General features: G+C 42.4%; 1 long non-coding RNA gene across 1 annotated transcript; it reads left to right on the top strand.

Moving 5' to 3' along the window:
- The first annotated feature begins 742 nt into the window (after window positions 1-742).
- On the top strand, window positions 743-4,921 carry LOC114050581. The gene is made up of 3 exons (XR_003570030.1): window positions 743-830; window positions 3,602-3,673; window positions 4,867-4,921. It is a non-coding gene; the product is annotated as an uncharacterized LOC114050581 (long non-coding RNA).
- Window positions 4,922-9,878: the final 4,957 nt, after the last annotated feature.

The raw sequence follows: 9,878 nt of genomic DNA, 5'->3' as shown, positions 1-9,878 counted from the left end.
TGCCCCATACCAGTTCCCTGAGTGTGTATGTGTGTGTTGGGGGGGTGAGCTGAGGGTGATCCTTGAAGAGTAGGAGAGTGGGGGGAGGGCAGGAACTGAGTGTCCAGGATGACTTTCCTCTCACCCTAGCCAGCACTCAATGCTGAGTGTCCAAGAACACTGTCTTGGACTGTGTTCATCAGACAAATGAACAGCGGTCATCCCTACCAATTGTCAGATCCCTGAGTGTATCTCCCCTTCCTGAGCACCCTGGGGAGGGCGGTGGACATGGGGAAGGTTCTGTGCCCTGCACCTTAAGTCATTCCCTGTCATTGGATATGATTCAGTATCACTGTCACCTTTCTCTGTTCTGACATTGGGTCCTTGCACTATCACCCTCCCTTGTCCCAGGTTATGACACTGGGGTCCCTGAACCATCTTTTCTGCCTTAAGTGACCTTCCCTCAGTTTGCCCAATTCCTTTTCTCCTATGTCCTGAGCCCCAGCTGCTTTTTCTAAATTCACTCCCATAGTCTGCCCGCCCCCTTTCTCCTAGGTCAGCTTCTTCTGAAGAGCAAAGGTCTGGTGGCGTGGGAGTTGGGAGGATGCTCTGGATTGGGTCCTTCAGCCTCCATCCTCCATTTTCCCCATGGATTACTCTTTGTCCCCTCCCTTCCCATGGAGTGGGAATTCCAAAGGACATTTATTCCCCACTCTGTGCTGTCCCCTTGTCCCCATGAAGGCCCCTGAGCATCACCTCTTCTCCCCCTAGACCTGCCCTACTGTGCCATCATTCTCATGTGCCTGGCTATGCTCCTGGGGCTCATCCTTTGCCTTCTGTCCTGCTTCATGGTAAGAGAACTTGGGGAACCCCTAAGAGCCACTAAGGGCTGTGTGTGTGTGTGTGTGTGTGTGTGTGTGTGTGAGAGAGAGAGAGAGAGAGAGAGAGGGAGAGAGGAAGGCATGTGATCTCTGTGTGTATGAGACAAGAGTGTAAAGATGTGTAGTATATTTGTGCGTGTGTGTGTGTGTGTGTTTGTGTGTGTGTGAAAGAGAGAGGGAGAGAGAGGGAGAGAGTGAGAGAGAGAGAGAGGAAGCCATGGGATCTATATGTGTATGTGACAGGAGTGTATAGATGTATAGTATACTTGTGTGTGTGTGAGAGAGACAGACAGACAGACAGACAGAGAAAGAGAGAATGAGCATCCCCATGAGGGGAAGTCTTTCTGGTGGCACAGTGAAATGATCACTACAATCCCTGTATTTGGAGCCAGAAGACCTGGGTTCAAATCCTGTCCTATACTTGACTGTCATCAAGTCACTGGGCTTCACTTTCCTCCTCTAGAGAATGAGGAGATTGGAATAGCAGGCCTCCAGTATCCCTCCCAGCTCTAACTTTGGGATCTCATGATCCAGTAGGCTTATCCAAGAATGAGTAAGTGTGTGTCTGTGAGAATACAGGTGTGGTTATGGCTGCACATATGCATCTGGGAGAGAGGATGCATATCAATGAGTCAATGTGAATGAGAGTGTGAATTTAGGAAGTGCAAGACACTAGTGTGTGTGTCTATTCATATGTAAAAGAGGGTGTGTGTGTCTGAGTAAGAATTTGAGAGAGAAGAGGTTTCTGTGTATCAGAGAGAGACAGAGAAAGAGAGTGAGAAAATGCACAGTGCCTGGCACACAGTAGGTGCTTAGCAAATGCTTATTGAATAGAATTGAAAATGGAGGGACAGAGCTGGAGAGATAATCTGAGGCAGACATAGACAGAAAGAGGGAGACCAAGATAGTTGGAAAGAGACAAAGTTTGAAACAGACAGAGATGAAGAAAGGACAAAGATGAAGAGACAGACAGAAACTGAGGCAGAAACAGGGAGAGATAGACAGACAGAAAGAAAGAAAGAATAAATTTATTTAGGAGAAAGTTCCAGGTAGCCTTCCTTCAGACTCTCCCTGTTACTTTCTCAATCAATGGAGAGTTCTCTCAACGAGGCTCATGAATACTCTACCTGGGTGCCTTCTCCCTAAGCCTGGCCTTAGGTTTCGGGGTAGGGGCTGGGCAGAAATGTACAAGGCCAGCAAGGAAGACCAGTTCCAATAACCTTGGTTCCTGGCGATGCTCCTGGGATTCACCAGGGCTGCCTTCATGCCCTCTCTAGGGAGCAAGGCTGGGTCCACAGCTACACACAAGAGGCTCTCAGCAAGGGTCATGCCCCCATAACTCATGACTGTCCTCGATCCCTCAACCCTGCACAGGTTATCATGTGCCTGAGAAAAACGAAGGAGATTACAAAGTCCAAACCATGAGCTCTTACCTCTCCCACCTGGACCCCAGGAAAATTAATTAATAGTGGACTGTGATAAAAATGTAGCAGAACCCAGGGGCTGAAGTGCATTGGTCTTGGGCTGGAATAAACAATGGGCCTCGCTCATTCTGGATTGACCAGAATACTGACTCTGCCTCTTTCTTACCATTTGCCCTGGTGTGGGCGACTCCTCAAGTGAGTCTACAGGAATTGAGGGGAGAGAAGTCCCTCCCCTAGGCTCTAGGGTCCATTACACCTCCTCAAGGGTCATCACTCCTCTCTGGCAGTCTGCCAGGTTCTCATCTGGAAGCCAAGCTTGGAGGATGCATGAAGGAAAAGCCCAGCATCCACACTGGTCCTGAACACAATGGGTGGGGCTAATGGACCAGATAAGCACTATTTTCTCACCCCTAAAAGACCAATTGGCTACGAATTATGCACCACTGGAGTAGCCTGAGTTTAGGAAACCAGAGGACATTGGATACCTCGGTGCCAAGACCCTTCCAATCTGTGATTCCCCAACCTCTGGCTTCATATCAACCCTCAACAGCCCTGATCTCCTTTTCCCACTGTGACCTGCCTCTGGGATATGAGCATCCACCTATCCCTGTCTTCTAAGGGCTCTGCCTTGCCCACCAGCTTCACATCACCCTTGCTCAAACTCCTAGCTCCTTATTCCTTGGCAACCTCCCATCTGACCCCTTCCATTCATCCTTCCATTAAGATTCCCCAACTGCTTTCTGTCTCAACCTGCTTTTCACTGTGGCCCACACCTCAGGCTCCCATTGGAACCTCCAGATGAACTTCCCATCACCCTCTAGCTGTGACCTACCCACCGGGCACTCATGGTTGTAACCTTCTATGACCTTTCCCTTCCATGACCAGCCTCTTCCTCTGACCTTCCCCCACACCTCACATTACCCTTCACCAGGCACTGCCTCTCACCCTGATCTCCTTTCCACTAGTTATAGCTTTCTCCCTTACAAGGCTATGTCACCTTAGACAACCTGCTTTCCTTGTCTGGGCCAGTAAAATGAGACTTGTTTTTTTTTTTAGGCATTTGGCACCCAGATCTAGGTTCAAATCCTGCCTTTTACAGCTAGTGTTCTCATGAAAGGCTCCCTCCACAAGAACCTGGGCAGGAACAAAACCATTGGACCCCCTTGATTCAATCATTGGGTGAAGAAGCACATATTGAGTCACTCCCTTATGAAGAACCCTGAGCTCATATAGAGACCCCCACAACTGACCCAAACTCTGTACTTGTAAGTACTCAAGGTGTCTATCAATCTATAATCATTTTTCTTTTTTTCTCAGTTCCAGGTCCATCCACAAGAGTAGCACCTAAGCCTACCCTGGAACCCACAGGGCCTGGAGGACGCTCCAAAGGTAGGGAAGAGGATGATTCTGTGTCCTGGCAGTGGTGTCAGACTCATATAGAAATGGATCCCTGTGGGCTGCCTATTGACTTAGAAAACCCCAAATTGACATTATCCACGTTGTGCTGTATTTTTATTTATTTTGTTAAATGTTTCCCAATTACATTTTAATCTTGTTCTGCCACACTCAGGAGTTTTGGGGTCTCAGTGTAGGCTATGCAACCAATACCTCTGTGACCTGGAGAATTCACCCTGAGTCCCACATGGAAGGTGGAAATAGAATATGCTATTCAAAAGAGGAAACAGGCCTTTCAAAATCCCCATTATTCTAAGAAATAGGCACCTTATAAACAGGGAAAGAGAGGGAGAGCTGAGATGTTATATCAACTGGAAGTCTTAGGTCACAAAGACCAGAGATTTAAATTTTGAGAAATTAGATATACAATTAAGCAGAACATTCTATGGGAAGTTGGAACAGATTTCTGCATTCCTGTTGAAGAGTAAGGAAAGTACAGGCTGCCTAAGGAGGAAGCCCCTGGTCTAATAGACTTTTGCAATGAGGACCCTTCACCCAGGTCCCTGTAACATCCTGGGGGTAGGAGACAGATCCTCAACCCTAGCAGCTCAGGATTTCAACTTCACTAGTAACTTCACCATCATGATGAAAGGGACCTTTACCATTATGGTGCAGAACCAGCACCAGGGTGAAGCTTCTCGAGGTCATGCCATGTGAAGGAGCTGGTGTTGCCTAGCTTGAGCACAATCAAGGAAGACGTGATAAATGTCCTCCAGTATTTAAAGGGCTCTCACATGGAAGAGGGGATAGGTTTGGTATGTTTGTCCCCAGAACAATGGGTGGAAGTTACAAAGAAGCAATTTGAGGCTTGATGTCAGGAAAACCTTCCTAGCAGTGAGAGCTGTCCCAAAGTGGAATGTGCTGCCTTGAGAAGTGGTGGGTTGTCCTCCCCTGGAGGCCATAAAGCATTGGCTGAACAACCATTTCTTCAGTACATTGTAGAGGGTTTTTGTTGTTTTTGTTTAGGCAGAGAACAGGCAAGATGGCCTCTGACATTCCTTCCAACTCCAAGAATGGCTAAGGCAATAGAGACCTTGCCTTCCATATCTCATAGCCAGTTCCTCAACTTATAACATTCATATGGCTGTGTTATTGATCATCCTTCTTCACAATGATTTTTCCAACAGCTTCTTTGCTGACCACATCTCCGCCAGCCACATCCCCAGGTCCATCAGTTTTCTCAAGCACCACAGGTACAAAGATATTGGATATCTGGGTCATGTCCTAGAAATTGTGCCATGCTTTTCTGTAGGATTAGAGGACAAGAGACATAGAGCAAGGGGAAAATTGGAAAATTGGAAAGGGTACCATCAGTGGGTCTAGGATGTTAAGAGTCATGGATGAAGAAAAGGTATAAAGGACAGGAAAGTAGGAGGGTTGGGTTCTTAATGTGTTAGTGAGAGTTCAAATTCAATAAAAATTAGAAAGGTCCATCACATCTAAAAACATAAGATATTTAACAAATAAAAGGTCAAATATGGATAAAGAGTTACAAAATAAATTGCCTGACCAGAGGATGATGGGGACATGACCAGAAAGATTTCACATTGGAAGACGATGAGGGTTTTAGCAGATTGAAATCTCAACTTGATCTAATAGGGTGATGGAACAGTCCAATTAGTCCCCATGAAGAGAAATCTAGTCCTTGGAAAGAGGAAGATGATAGTTCCACCGTCCTCTGGCCTGATCAGCCCCCATTTACAATATTATGTTGTGTTGTGATGACATGTTTGAAGAAAAAATATATACAGAAAGAAAATGGCTATCATGGGAACATGAAACTATGCTATAAAAGGATTGTTTGAAAGACCTAGGTGTGTTTAATCTACATAAGAGAGGTTTAATGATGGTCTCCAAATGTTTAAAGACCTCTAATGGGGCAAAAGATATAAAATCCTTCTACTTGGCCTCTGAGAGGGGAATTACAAGCAATGTGTGAAAGGTACTAGGGAATGTATTTTAGTTCACATTAAGGGAGAATTTTCTGCTAATTATGGCCATCCAAAAGCAGAATACACTGCCTCAGGACGCAGAGGCTGTGCCCTCACTGAAAGACCTGATACAAATCTTCAGTGGCATTTTGCTGGGAATGTTATTGGAAAAGTTCTTCCATAGGAAGCTTGGCCTAATTTGAATGAACAAGCCTTTTGCATGCTTCCTATTGTGCACAAGATTCTGTCCTGCTCTTGGAGATGAGTGGGATAGTCAGTAGGTGGCCTTGCGTTGTGCTCTGTTTCTGCAGGCCAGGACACAGCCAAAATGAACTGAATCAGGGCTCTACTTGCTCCATCTAAGCCCCACAGCTGCAAGTGCCCTTATTATCTCTAACTTCATGGTAGAACTTCATGGCAGAGAGGAAGGGAGTGCCCACAAGAATGCTACTCTCCTCCCAGAAGGATGTCAATAGAACTCAAACTGAGTCCTCTGTTCAGCTCTGGTTCTCATCCTAGTGTCCCTGAAATTTCCTTTTCCTTCTTTTCTGATCTCCTTGCCTTCATTATGTGTTATTTGAGTTTACAGGTTATAACGAAGACCACAATACCAATGTTTCTTCCACTTTCGTCAACTCTGGGGTCTTTAGAAAGGAATTCTCGGGGCGGGGCCAAGAGTGAAAGCAGTGCATTGCTTGAGCTCTCCCCCAAACCCTTCCAAATACCTGTAAAAAAATGGCTCAAAAAAAATTCTGCAACAGCAGAACCCATAAAAGGCCAGAGTGAAACACATTTCCAGCCCAAGTCAACCTGGGTGGTTGATTGGAAAGGTATATCGTGCTGAGCAGGGAGAGGAGCGCAGTTTAGTGTGGGCAAGCAGTGTGGAACAGGCCTCAGACGACTGAATCGCGGGCAGCCGTGGCGGTTTCCAGACTTCTCAAACCACGAACACCAAAGACAACTTGGAAGGTCAGTGAGAAAAGTCTGTTTCTGCGGTGATAGAAGAAGCTAGGTCTCAGCCCCAAGTCCAGAGCGTGTGGGCGGTGCAGTGGCTGACTCCTGAGCTTCTGGCCCACATACTGAGGGGGAATCGAGTGGCACTGAACAACATGTTTCTGCTTAGCACAATACCTGGTACATAGTAGGCACTTAATAGATGCCTATTTGCTGATGCCAAAGAATAAAATTATAAGATTTTCCGATTTAACAGAAACTTAAAGGTCATCTACTTAAATTTCTCCCTCTTAAAGATGAAGAAACTGAGAACCAGAAGACTTAAATGATTTGTTTGAGGTTGCACAGGCTGTTGTAATTGACCAAGTCAGAATATGAACCCAAATCAAAGAACCCAGAGCATCTTCAGAGTCCAAAACAAATGTTCTTTCAGCTACTTCAAGGGATTATCAGAATTTTGTAATTACTATTAGCTTTGTCTCCCAAATATTTTCCATGGAAGTATTATCTATTAAAAAATACAGCAAATGTGAAATTGTGACTTCAGTGACATAATACAGTTGAATTTCCCATTTTTACCACAAGATGGCCTTGCAATATTATTGTAATGCATAGTTCTGTATTTACAGTACATTCTTCCAAAAATTTGTTCCATCCTTGAAACATACCCCTTCAGATCCATCTTCCTGCCTGATTGTTTTGTATTGTAATTGTGAAATGTATTCTGAACATAACAGTGCGATATTCTATGTTACCACTGGATGGCAAGATAATAACACTTTTAATGGTCTTCGAATAATTCATTGTCTTGCCTTGGGAAATTCTTTTTATAATTTTTTTCCCTTGGGGAAAATTTTAATATATAATTGCATTTTCTGTAGTTATTTATATTTAAGGTTGCATGCAGAGCAAATGTTTTATATATATATATATATATACACACACACACACACACACATATATATATATATATATATATACACACACATGTGTATGTATTATTATTATTATCTTATATTTTTGGTCAGCCTTAAGATTTCATAAGCATAGGAAACTCCTACCCAATATTAGAATTCCCATCACTGATGGTGCATATTGGGCAACTCTTCAGCTTCTTAGAATCTTTGTGAACTGCCTGGATCACTGAGAAATTAAATGAGTTTTCCATTGTCAGTCAGTAGACAAGCAAAATTAAATGCTATATGTCAGTCTTGATTACTAAAGCATTGGGATCTGGAGAAAGGCAAAAACTATCCCTGCCCTCAAAGAGCTCTCATTCTAATGGGGGAGAGAACATGTACATAACTAGGTACATTTTCAAGAATAGATATGAGGTAATCTCACAAAGGAAGGCATTAGAAGCTAGGGTACTGAGAAAGGACTCCTGCCTGTATATACCAGGAATAGGACTTGGATGTGGGTCTTTCTGCCTCTGAGGCTGGCAAACCACTCTGACACACTATCTCTTAAATTTTGAATTAACAGAAATATGTTTCTAATTGCCTTATAGAGAGCCATATATTTCATAAGAATCTCATGGAGGAAGATTATATTCAAGTCCCTGTGTCTAGTGTGAATAATGCAGTTTGGTCTTCTATTGAGGATGGGGCAATGAAAGTGTTCTTAAAAAACCTAACACAGAAGATTTTTGGAGCCAAATAATATAGTAAAATTTGAAACTTGTTCTCTATGGGCATGGCCATGGTATAACTGAATTAATGCTGGTCACATTTCTCCTATATCGTCTACTATACTAACTGAACTGCACTATGACATATATATATATATGTATGTATGTATATATATGTATGTATATATATACATACACACACATATACACATATACAAATATATGTATGTATACACACATATATACATGTATATATATTACATTATATATATATATATAATTCTTGGAGAAATAATTTTGTATTTAGATATTCCCCTTTATTCAGTTAAATTTATCTAGATGAAGCCTTTTACCATTCAGTTAACAGACTTCTGGGATAGAGTTGGTTTATCTCTTACCTCCAGTCACAAAGAAGGGTCTATCAGTACTGGGTCTATGGATCTGCCAATTATCCTCCCCTACCCACACTCACACATACCTTGAAAATAAAGCAGCTCCTAATCTAATGAAATTCAAATAGAATTTTCAAATTTTGACATGCAATATGGATAAGAAACAACAACAGCAAAAATATGGAAACATATTCCCAATAGATACATGGTCAATCTCTCTGGAAATATGTACCTGGAGCCTAGCAGGCATTGGCAAAGAAGGACTGCAGAATGAGTTTCAGGTTAAAAGTCTAATTTCATTTACTCATCTGTAATTTGTACAAGATGAGCATATGATTTGATTATACTTTGCATTTAATTCATAAGGTCCTTGGTGTTTTAGCTTGTTTACCACTCTTGCACTTGAATAATTTATCAGTTTTGCTTTTTCATATAGAGCCAAAGGTGCAGGTGTTTCGTTCATTCATTTATCTCAGACAAAATGAAAGAAAATCTGTAGCTGAAATCAATATAGCTTTTAGTCATATTTATATAGCATTGATGCCACATCTGTATTATAAAGAACCCAGACACTTTCCAAAGAATAATTTCGTTGATTTGTGACATATGAAGTATCCATGGCATTTTTATCCTCATCAAGGGAATGGGGTTATGTCAGACTTGAAAGTGCAAGAGATCCTTCAAATTTGTAAATTCTCTATTCATGATTTGAAATATTCATTGTGCCAAATGACTCTAAGTCTTTGACTCAGTTTTTATGGAGCAAAGAGAAGTACAAAACTTCTTGCAAAGGTGAAAAAGGGTTGTTATGTGGTTTGTATAATTAAATCATGCTGATTCCCTGTATTCAAATGTTTGATTACCTGTCCTCCCTGAATCTTCTCTTCTCCAGGCTGACCATATACAGTTCCTTTCCAATATGTCACTGGCTATTGGAATTGAATAATGAAGGGGCAAAACTTCAAGGCACATTTTGTTTCGAATCTATGTAATGTACTTAACACAGTTTTGTGTATTATCTGTGTTAATGTCAGACCCCTATTAGACTGGGAGAAGGCAGTGATGCAATGAAAAATGACTAATTTGGAGCCCAAGTTCAAATTCTGGTTCTGCCATTTAACACCTGTGTGATTTGGGTCTCAGTTTCTTCACTTTTAAAATGAGTGACTTGAACTAATTGACTTCAAAAATCCTTTCCATCAGGAAATATATGATTCTATAGAAAGGCAATG

This window comes from Vombatus ursinus, unplaced genomic scaffold, assembly GCF_900497805.2.
Source record: "Vombatus ursinus unplaced genomic scaffold, bare-nosed wombat genome assembly UNPS02000577.1, whole genome shotgun sequence".
Taxonomy (NCBI): Eukaryota; Metazoa; Chordata; class Mammalia; order Diprotodontia; family Vombatidae; genus Vombatus; species Vombatus ursinus.
Note: the sequence above shows the minus strand (reverse complement) of the source record. Positions and strands in the feature narration are given on the sequence as shown.